Source organism: Amborella trichopoda, chromosome 9 (genome assembly GCF_054954075.1).
Source record: "Amborella trichopoda isolate Santa Cruz 75 chromosome 9, AtrichopodaSantaCruz75HAP2 v2.0, whole genome shotgun sequence".
NCBI classification, from domain to species: Eukaryota; Viridiplantae; Streptophyta; class Magnoliopsida; order Amborellales; family Amborellaceae; genus Amborella; species Amborella trichopoda.
The window spans coordinates 8,410,663-8,422,190 of NC_142344.1; the positions used below are offsets into that span (position 1 = coordinate 8,410,663).

At 39.0% G+C, this 11,528-nt stretch overlaps 1 long non-coding RNA gene across 3 annotated transcripts; it reads right to left on the reverse strand.

Moving 5' to 3' along the window:
• Window positions 1-6,286: 6,286 nt before the first annotated feature.
• Window positions 6,287-10,972, reverse strand: LOC148780343 (uncharacterized). Of its 3 annotated transcripts, none has more exons than XR_016041319.1 (2): window positions 8,793-10,972; window positions 6,287-6,518 (listed from the first exon to the last, which is right to left on the reverse strand). It is a non-coding gene; the product is annotated as an uncharacterized LOC148780343 (long non-coding RNA). The 3 variants fall into 3 exon arrangements; XR_016041317.1 differs by having other exon boundaries at window positions 8,647-10,972; XR_016041320.1 differs by having other exon boundaries at window positions 8,122-10,972.
• Between the last annotated feature and the right edge of the window lie 556 nt (window positions 10,973-11,528).

The window sequence follows — 11,528 nt, forward strand, 5'->3', positions numbered from 1 at the left end:
ACAATGTGAACTAAAGTATGGGGGTGATGTTGCCACGACCCCAACACCTTTCCCATATTTCTTGTCCATTGCCCTTTAGAATGGGTCAAAAAGACGAGGCGTGAACATTTTCGAGTGTTTGCGGGCCTCGGCTCGGCTTTCTATGAAAGCTTGATAACAATGCCCCATATCCTAAAGCTATAGTGGGTTTTCTCCCTTTTCTTTGTGCATATGAATTGTTCAAGGAAAAAGGTTTGATAAGGTGTCAATCTTATACAGTGCAGTTAAGGTGCACCTAAGAAACCCCTTTAGTGAAGGTTGTTCTTATGTCAGAAAACTCCCAAATCGATCATCTTGACTTCGAGATTCACGTACAAGGAAAAATAAAGGGATTTCTAATCTTAAAAATAGTTCATTTTCTAACACAATATATGGGCCCTTTATTTTCAAATATTTATAGATATGTTTGATCGTCACTATTTTTGGAACTTTAAATTTCATAATTAAGAGCAACAATAGATTTTCATAGTATTGCAAGGCTTTGTGGCAAACAAAACTTCATTTCGGCATAGTTTTAAGGTGCACCTTACTTCAATAGCATGAGGTTGAGACCTTATATAAACCTCACCCCGTTGCTTTTTCCTACTTTGATTTTGGGGAGGCTAACACCTTTTCCATTTGATAAATGGATCCACACTGGATTCCACTTTTGAACATGCGAATTCCCGGCTTTTAGTTATACAAAGGAAAAGGATAAAAAGGGAAAATGAAAGACTACTTGCCAAATTTTTCTCCTTGCTATGACAATGAACCCATACAAGCACATAGAGACACAAAGGAATATGAATGCATTAAGAGAAAACCGAGTAATGTTACATACACATGGATGTATGTGTTAGTGTCTAATACATATAAGGAGTATCAGAAACGCTCATACTAAGAGATAGTCATTCACATATGAGAGTGTCAAAAATATTGATATTAAGAATTAGTCATTCAGATCATGCACCATACTTTTAAGACTTACGAGTAATAGAAGGTGTCTAAAATTTTAAGCTCTTTCAGATTTAGTCATGTCTTGGTGGTCGATACACCTTAAAGGTTATAGACACACATTCCCTTATTACATAAAAGGATTTGTATATAATGAGAGCATTTGGCAAGGAGGTCACAATTCCTCGTTGCAATTAGGTGTCAAATTGAATGGCTGGGGTAATGTCACAAAATTCAAAAAACAAATTTACACTTTGAGCCTAGTCAATGACATTCTTATAACCACCCAATTTGAAATCCAAAACACAAAAATGATTGTGACTAACTTAATTACATAAAAACAAAAATACCTAAAGCCAAAATATATTATACTCCCACATGAGTAAACTGTCTATTCACTCCCTTATGTAAAACCCCACCTAGAATTAATTTTAGGACCCCAAATTTTGGGGATGTAACTACTACAACCCAGAAATTAACCCAATAAAAAATTTCGCTAATCGCACTCTCTGTATACTTGAAAAAAAAAAGTCTCAAGATTGAATAGAGACCATCTAATTATTAAATTGTAGATCTAATTATTACAAAATTCAAAAATCAAATTCTTTATTTTAAAAATAATGTTCTAGTTATTTTCAAGTGTTTCCAAAATTTTCTATTGAAAATATCCTCCCAAGTAAGTCTTCGGACTCAAGGAATAGAAGTAAACTATGCTCCTAAAAAACACATAATGTACGTGCTATCGCAATCTCTCTCCCTTGCAATGCAAGCATCATGTGCTGGTCAAGAAAGAAGTGAATAAGGTTGTATGTGACAGAGAAAGAAGAAGGGAGCATGTCCATGAAAGTAGCGATGAACCGTGCTCTCATGTCCATGGAATTATGATTCCTCTATGGTCCATCGCAGAGGAGTTCCTAGAATTGGATTGTACACCTTACACTTGGGATATGTATGGGGTACGTTTATATATAAGCAAGGGAAGAAGGCACTTGGTTTCTCGGGAGCAAATTGCTCATTTGGTCCTGTTGGGAACAACTAGTTTGGGGATCTAATGTACCTCATGAAGATTGTTTTTGTACACCACACCCTAAACCCAAATCAAAATTCACTTCGAGACGGGCTGGGGACATCTCTAACGTAATACTACAAAAAAAATTGAACTGAATTCTTTTTTCATTTTTTAAATTGATATTTAGAAAGATCCTACACAAATTTTTTTAAATAGATATTTGGCTGTCGACTCCAAATAATTGGAATAAGACTCGGATGATGAAAATGAAATATTTTGACTGTTGCAACCAAACCACAATTTGGTCCAAAGGGAGATTACATATTGGCTCACAAAGAATGATGAAAGAAATATTAGGATAGGAACACATCCATAGGAGCATAATGTACACTTGCATTCTTAGGTAAAAATTACCACCTAAAATCAAATGCCCACCTAAAATTACCATGTAATTAATTATTAGTGTTAAAAGAAAGACATTATTTTTTGAGATATGACAGATTTAGATCTAACCCTCCAAAATTAGGCGGTCTTTTATCATTCTTACGATGTTTTCTCTTTTCAAGCCCATTTGAATTCTTCTCAAGCCCTGGGCGTAAGACGTGCATGGCACCAGGGTCAAATGAAATAAAGTTGTTGCCACGCGTGTTGTTGAGTTAAAGCCGCGCATGGCAAACACATGGAAGAAGAGAACAGAGAGAGGGCAGCGCCGTGCGTGAAGAGAAAAGAAAAGACTAAATAAAATGTAACGCCGCGCATGCATAGGAGTAACACCGCGTATGTAAGAGAGCAATGCCATGCGCGTAAAGAGTAGCACTGTACATGTGGGGAGGTAACGCCGTGTGTGTCAAAGAGGCAACGCGGCATGTAAAATGGGACTAGCTCCGTGCGTGAAATGGAGCATCATTGCGCGTGAAAGGAGCAGCGCCGTACATGTCACTGTCGCAAGTGTAAAGAGAAGTTTTGACTGCTGTTGTACCTGACAGCGCCTCGCCTGTCAGTGTCGTACATATCAACACCGCGCATGGCAGTGGTCAGCCGCAGTAGGCCCTCTCCCCTTCCATCTCACTGCGTTTTGCCCTTTTTTCTCTCATACTTTCTCTCTCTAGAGCTAGATAAAACCGGTTGTTGTGCGCTTTAGAAAACCACCACTTGAAGCTTGAAGTAGCCTGCTAGTAGATATTTGAAGGCACCTTGAGCACATGTAAGTAGGTTTACTTCCCATGCATCACTTGATTTAGAAGTAATTAAATTTAAGTCATGAAAGTGGGTAAAATGGTAGGATGAGAGGTATGGATGTGAATGGGTTAAAATGAGTTTGAAATTCCAGATTTGTGCCTCTATATGCCATGATTGTTTGAGCAATGTAAATGATCTGGCTTGTTGTAAAAATTTGAGAAATAAATTACTTGTAAGACTAGTTTAATACGAACAAGGTTTTGTATCCAGATTTGTATTGGTTTGTGAAACATTAAGTGTTCTTTAAAGTATGCTAAACTTGATAATGAGAATTTCCAAGAACTGTGGTTGTTCTTGCATCGAATTTTTCAGTACCCAAAACAGTTTTGAATAAAATTTATGCTTCTACTACAACTTTTCTTTTTACGCCATCTCAATATTCCGCATGGATAAGGAGTTAGGCCCCGAAATGTGGGGGGATATCACTGCTTATAGTTGTAGGAAATTTCTGCAATTGTCACCTATTTTGCACCAAGCTTTTGGCCTATCAAATGATGTCCAAATGTCTTTAAATTACCACCATTTGAAATATTTATGAATGAACTTAGAGTTTCATGTTGAACTCATCTTGAAATTCCTCGTAGATTAAGAGTTATGCCTTGAAATGTGGGGATATGCCACTGTCCATAGTTGCAGGAAATTCCAAAAACTGTTATCCACTTCGTGCTAAGCTTTCGACCTATCAAAAGTCGTTCAAACACTTTCAAACCACCGTTTTTTAAAATATCTATGGATAATATTAAAGTTGCATGTTTGAATCATTTTGAAATTTTTCCTAAATTAGGAGTTAATGCCCTCGAGAAAAGGAGTATGTCGTTGTTACTCATTACCAAGATTTTCAGCTATGTGCCTGTCTTGGGAAATAAATTGTTTTATGCTCAAACCCTGCCCAAATGTATTCAAATCACTTTTGTATGAATCATGAGTAAGTCTATTTTAAAATTGGTTTTAAAACCACAATGAAACTCTCCACGGTTTGATAATGGCACCCCTTTTTTATGAGAATACCTTGGTTGTGAATGTAGTGAAATTGTACACTCTTTTAATGAATTGTTCACTAATCGACCTAAGCGACAAAGTGTCACAAGTGATAGTTGCTAAGCATGAATGCTATGTGATAGTTTTGATGTGATGAATGCTACATGCTACGTGCTACGTGCTACGTGCTATAGGGTATGTGAGCAATGCTAGGTGACCATATGATAGATGATAATTGATAAGTGTTAATGCCATGAGATCAGTCCTACGATGAATGATACATGTTAAGTGTCGTAGTATTAATGTGATAAATCGTCATAAATGCTAATTGATGAGTATAAGTGTCATGCGATTGCCTTCATATGATGAATGGTTCATGCTAAGTGTCATAATGTTACATGACAATTGTATATTTGTGGACAAGACTCAAACTTTACATGATGAGATTGGAATTATCTATCACAAGACACTGACTAAGTATGCCGAAATTTAATGCTTGAGCATTTTATGATACTATGATAATGACCCCTAAGCAATGGGACACCCATTGGTAGTGAGTACTGTTATGTTATACTGTTATGTTATGATAATGACCACTACGCAATGGGACACCCATTGGTAGTATAACGTGGAATGTGATAAGTGCTAAATGATTATTGAGCAAGTTTTGCTCAACTATGATATGAATGCATAATAATGAGATCTGCTCTGTGATGACATGGTACCGATGGACGAGTATGAACTTGCCACTTGAAGTGATATATGATGGGATCGTGTGATGGTCTGGGTGATACGAGCTAGAGTGGTATGAAACACTATGCAATGGGTGTAACTGATGTGATGACTGTCGTGTGATTCTTTTGACATGCTTTGTGCGTATTGCATCACCAAGATGGACATGAGTGGGTGCCTGCTTTGAGAGTATTGTAGGACATGCCTGTGTAATTGATACCAGTGAGGTACATGCCTTAGGTGTATTGCATGACCTGACCTTGTGAATGCTATGGAATGAAAATATGCTCTATTATAAAATGAAAGTATGCTCCATTGTGATAAGAAGGTATGTTGTAAAACATGCTCAGTTATATATGAATGAGTGATATTGAGAAATTCATAGTATGATAAATAGTGATGGTACTCATAAAGGAAAGGTTTTTTTGAACTGCTAATTTATATGATAGCGAATATCTGAATTGTGATTTCTGATTATATATGACATTCGCATTGTAATTTCTTATAATTTAAAGAACTGTTTATGACGGATGGATAGACTTAATAATGATTCATAATACCTAAATCTACTTACAGAGCTAGCTCATTCCATTGTTATATCTTTGTGTAGTAGTAGTTCGCAGGAAGCAGGCAAGCGGTTGGGTGAGAACAATGGACAGTTGGGGCCCGGGGTTTGACGAGAACGCTTCTTCCATTGTATGTTTTTGTTGGGCAGCTGGCCCTCGCTTTTGTGTGTTTTGGGATATATGTATTATTGGGCCTCGATGCCCCAAACTCTATTGTAATATTTTGGAAGAAATTTTATATAGTGGATTTTCATTGGTGTATGGATTTACCCAATCTTCAATGCTCTTCTGCCCTTTAGAATTATTGTTTAGTTATGTCTCCATGGTTCGCTTGGTTTACCACATTATTTAAAGCGAAGAGCGCGCTTCAACCTGAGTGGCATTTGCTACCTCTAGATCACAGACCTGCACTCTGTCACCTACCGGCGCCAACGGAATGGTAGCTGGGGGCGGGGTCGTAACACCAAGAGATCATGTCCCTAAATTTGAATTCCTAAAAACAGTAACATGGTTTATAATGTAAAAGTTTTATTCAATGTTTGAAAAACCGATTGGTGGGGTAGATCGCCCAACCCAAATCCTGGTTTGGATTAGCAATCCAGATCATTCTCGAGCCTCATGGATTAGTGATCTAAAAAAATAAAATAAAAAATAAGAAAAATTAAAATAGAAGTTTATGGGATGGGAATTTAGGGGGGGAATCGAGGCGGGACTCATACTATTCCGGAATTGTTTCAGTCCCAACTGAATCTGTATCCAAATCGATAACCTAGATCGAAAATCACTAGTATTTAAAAGTGTGGTTTTACTCAATAAATTGAACGGATGAGCATATCATCCATTGACAAAAGAAACCAATCTTTTTGGATTTCATGTGGATGGATATGTCATTTCTACAACCATTGTTGTGCTTTTATACATGAAAAATGACATTCCTCCAACTTCTTCGTCCGTGGCCTCATTTCATTACACAACGATATTCCTCCAACTTCTTTGTCCGTGGCCTCATTTCATTACACAACCTGCGCCAGATCAAAGCCTAATATATGAATTGTCGCTAAAAATTATCAAACATATATAATTGTCAAAGGGGAAGTATTCAAATCTTTTTACCAACTATTCAAGGCCATCAAAATAATGTAATTTTTTATTTTCCTTAAAATGTATACTTTTCCATGGGACTCATGTACCTCCTCAAAATAAAAAATATAAATTTTTTTAGAGAGATGCCATTGGAGGCTTGAACAATTAGGGGAGCCTTGAACAATTAGGAGAATTTTGGTTCTTTTGCCCTTTTAAGTGGCATGGGTCAAATGATGATAATTCATTTAGTTATTCAGGGTTAGTATCACAAAATTTCCAAACAATGATAATACCATTAAGTTTTAGGGTTAGCAATAGTATACTAACTTCGTTCCATTAAATACATTTGTTCTATTTTTGCGAGCTGAAACGACCTAGTGTATTCTCATCAATTGACTCGAGCCACTTAAGTATGGCCAAATTATCAAAATGCCCCAAATTGTTTATGGTTTTTATCCCTCAGTAATTTTAAAGATGTAACTAAGTGAAATAAAACTTAAAACTTAGAAGTCATAGGCTTTACGATGCAAAAGTGAAGCCCCACCTCAAAATATTGTTGAGAAAATTAGCTCTAGGACCAAGACTCACGATTATGACCTAAAGATCCATTTGCCCTAGATTATGAAATTTGAAGATAAAAAAATAGTGCAGATCTATAGGACCTGTGAATACTTAAAAGTGGAAGGTCCAAATAATGTGCTAGAAAAATAAAATACATATTAAAATAGACGTTCATCGGGTGAGGATTTAAGTAGGAACTAAAAAAACATTACATAAGTTTGAAAAGAAAGAAAGTTAATAATATGAAACGGGAGTTTTAGATGGTGGACCAAGCTAGGACCTCTACCTCTTCTAAACCGATTTGGTCACTGCCGATTCACAATCTAGATCAGTTGTTATCAAGAGGTTTTCAAACACTGGGCAGAACAATGGGGTCATTGGTTTGCATAGCGTTCCTAGTAAAATGCATTCCCTCTTACTACGCGTGGTTCCTTTGCTAAAATTGGGATGAAAACAATCGTTTAGGCCTTTAAGGTTTTCACTTACCCCTATTTTTAGATCCATTTTAGATATGTCATTGCAAATCATCATCATCATCATCCAAATTTTATCCCAATTATTCGAAATCGGCTATATAAATCATGTACTGTAACATAGGTTCGAAACATGTCATTGTAAATACTTATGCAAATAAGTTACTAGTATTAAACTATGGATCTCCTCAAAAGATTCTCAAAACCTTTTCCAAAAACGAGGCATACATCAAAGAAATATTGTTTAGGCTGGATTTCTCAAAATTTTGAAGGATGAAAGCAAATATTATCTTTTGATGATGCATAAACTTTGATACAACACTGCATGGTTTTAAGCCTTATGTGGACCGCTGGACAACAACAAACAAGTTGGGGAGGAAATAGAGGGAGAGATTTTTGGTAGTAAATTGGGGTGGACAAGTGGTAAATTTCAAAGAAAGCCAACTGTCTATCACACAAATAAAACGGCAAAAAAAAATTTAAGTCACAATGAAAAAGACTTGTTGACCTGCAAATGGCTCTAAACTTGTGTCCCCTGTGAACTTCCAACGTGTTGCAACGTCCTTTTGTCAACACGTTTGAATATACGAAAATCAGACTTTCAAATGTGTCGCTCAACTATTGCTAGACACGCCCGTTTGTTAGCAAGTAGCTTTTTGGAATTGCTCCGTCTTCCCTCTACTTCTAGTATAGTGACGGAAATTTTTTTATTCTGGTAATTCAATGGGGAAGGGAAATGGGTTCTTTTAAGGGTGGCATCGGCGAGCCTGGCCTGGCTTCGTTCCCTTAAGGGTCGGCCTAGGCTGGATTGGGCTAAAGAGGCGCGCCCAGGGCTCTATCAGGACTGAACCGTTTTCATATGACCACTTATTCTAACATATCTTACTTTTTCAATATTTACGTATTTTATCATTTTTTTTTTTTTTTTTCCAAGAACAGGGCTAGGTCATAGCAGTCCACATCCTAAAAAGAGTCTAGCTAACTCCATAACTATTTGGAAAAACAGGGTCGGGGCTTGTTGTCATGGGCTTACTTCTTTTTTCACAATCCACCCGTGCGGCATCTAGCCCTAATCCTCACTCGATCCAGGTTAAATCAGCTTTCACTTACGATCATACAATCTAGAAGGGGGGGGGGGGGGGGGGGGGGTTAGAGGAAAACAAACCACAAAGCACATACACAAAAATAGCGAGGGAACCTCAACCCAATTTCACTAAAAAGTCTAAATGTGTACAAGCCACGGTTTCCTTTTCACTAAGGCCTGGAAAGGGGTTTTATAGCCCCACTATACATTTGAAACCACAATACGTGGAGCCCATGCACCACGCCATGGGCTGGCTGCACACCAGCCGTCCACCTCACAATTGGTTATGGCTGAGGCCTAAGCCTCGGCCACGTCTAGCATGAGACCTAGTCTCATGCCCCACCCCGTGCGCCCCAACCACCCGCTATGCCTGCCCCGCGTCTCACGCCTCATCCCTAGCACCTCGCGTGTCAGCTCGACACAACCACCTGTCTCGTGCCCCGTCCGCAAGCTGGAACGTCCCGCAAGTCACGCCCCGTCCGCGTAATCATCCCACATCTCACGCCTCGCCCTCGTGTTCATCCTGTGTTTCACACCTCGTCCGCGTGCTGCAATGTCCCGCAACTCATGCCCCATTCGCGTGCCACACCGTCAAGTCGGCCTGGCTGTCTGAGCGCTCGTTAGGTTTTCACGACCTGCCTGAGTTGTCGCACATACCTGACCGACCTGACCAAGTCTCACCAGGTTGAGCCCTCTGGCTATCTTGGTCTTGTGGCCTCTACTACGTCTGGGTAAGACCGACTCTTGTGCCCTGGTCTTCGTCCTCCGACCATGGACGTCATGCCACATCGCCCATCAATGTGGGTTTGAATTCGAATGGGGCACCTTCCCACTCAGGCGCCCACTCAACCCTCATCCCACCTTCTGCAAGGGCACACACACCTGCCCAACCACAGGTGCACGGCTCGTCTTGTGCAAGGTCCACCTGACCAAGATACCACGTCGAGCTTTCTGCCTGTGCACACCATCTCACACACACGCACCTGCCCAGCCACAGGCACACGGCTCACGTAGGCCGATGGTCCACTTGACCATGTTCACCAGGTCGAGTCCCCTAGTTGAGCCCACTCCAAGCCTCCACAGCTGCGTGCCCACCTAGAGGGAAACTTGTCCACTGCTATCCACCCATGGCTCTCCCACTCCCCTCAATTATAGTAATATCAAAATCCCTGGTCCTAAGGTGTGTTCGCACCTAGAGCCCAACTAGCACAACCTAGTCTTAGGCAGCACGACCCTTAGACCAAGGTTGTGCAGCCCCACCAAGCTGCTCCATACGCATACCCAGCCCCACCAGGCTCATCCATATGCCTCCTTAGCCACCCTTAGGCTGATCTACCCAAGTTGAACTGCTTAGTCGACTTGCACACTGGTTGCACCTGCAGCAGTCTTACTTGCACAAGGCACCTGCACTAGGCTGCCTTCAACCAACATGCACAGGTTGCTTAGGCTTGGCATGCCTCTCGCACTTTCCAATTCGCCTCGCATCCTTGCACACAAGGTTGCCTGTCTAGCTACAGGCCTGCCTTTTACCGCACATGCCAGGCTGCACGTACCTTGTGCACCTGGCTGTCTGCACCAACTAGGTGCTTAGGAAAGAGGGGCATACTTGTCTTCCCTATTGAATTATCAAAAAAAAGCAGTATTTTACCTTTAAGAAAACTATACAATGAGACTATTCACTTTTAGTACAAGGTAGTCGCAATTAATCTTGATCATTGAATGTGAAATTGGATAGCTGCATTTATTTCATCAACCAAACTTAAACTTCAAAATAAAATTTCTTGATCTTGGTAACACACTCAAGTTATCAAATTTCACATCAAATCGTTATTAGTATTTGTGAACTCCTTGTATAAAAGGTAAATGGTTTCATACAGATAAACTATTAAATAAGTTTAAGGGCAAGCTTTATATGCTTCCCATACAACATAAAACTTATATACTTCCCCTTATCCAATCCTCCATTCTAAATGGAGGACTAAGATTGCCCCAATCACAATGTCACGTCTCTACACTATTTTATTTTTAATTTTTTCTATAAACTATTTTGACCCCAAATTTTGTACGTCCAATCCTCTATTAAACTCGCACTAGAGAAAATATAAAAAAGGTATTTCCAATAAAATAAAACGATCAAAATACCTTGAAAGATTCAAGGGGTATTTTGATTTTATCAAAAAATTATTTTTAATATTTTTTATAAGTGCTCCCCAATGAGAATATGGCATGTACAAAATTTCATATTCATACAATTTATATAAAATAAAATAAAAATAAAATACTTTAAGACGTCTGATCTAAGATCAAATGATGAATGACTCGTTGTATCAAAATTGGACAGCTGGATGGTAAGAGAAACATAGATCTTCTATGCTGTAGAGGAAGTATATAAACATTTCCCATAAGTCAATATTTTAGGGTATTTAGAGAAAGAGTAATGATCCTATGAGACCCTTCCACACCCATGTGTGTAGGATCTTAAAGGATCACCATTAAATTTTACACAGATCTCTAGAAAAGATATCATATGGGTGTGGGACTTGACTTTTCTAGAGATTTACATCAAATTCTAAGAGTAATGATTCTATGAGACCCTCCCACACCCATGTGTGTAGGACCCTAAAGGATCACCATTAAATTTGGCACAGATATCTAGAAAAGATATCACATAGGTGTAGGACTTGACTTTTATAGAGATTTGTGTCAAATTTAATGATGATCCTTTGGGGTCCTACACACATGTGTGTGGGAGGGTCTCATAGGATCATTACTCTTAGACAAAGAGTAATGATCTTATGAGACCCTCCCGCACCCATGTGTTACTCTTAGAC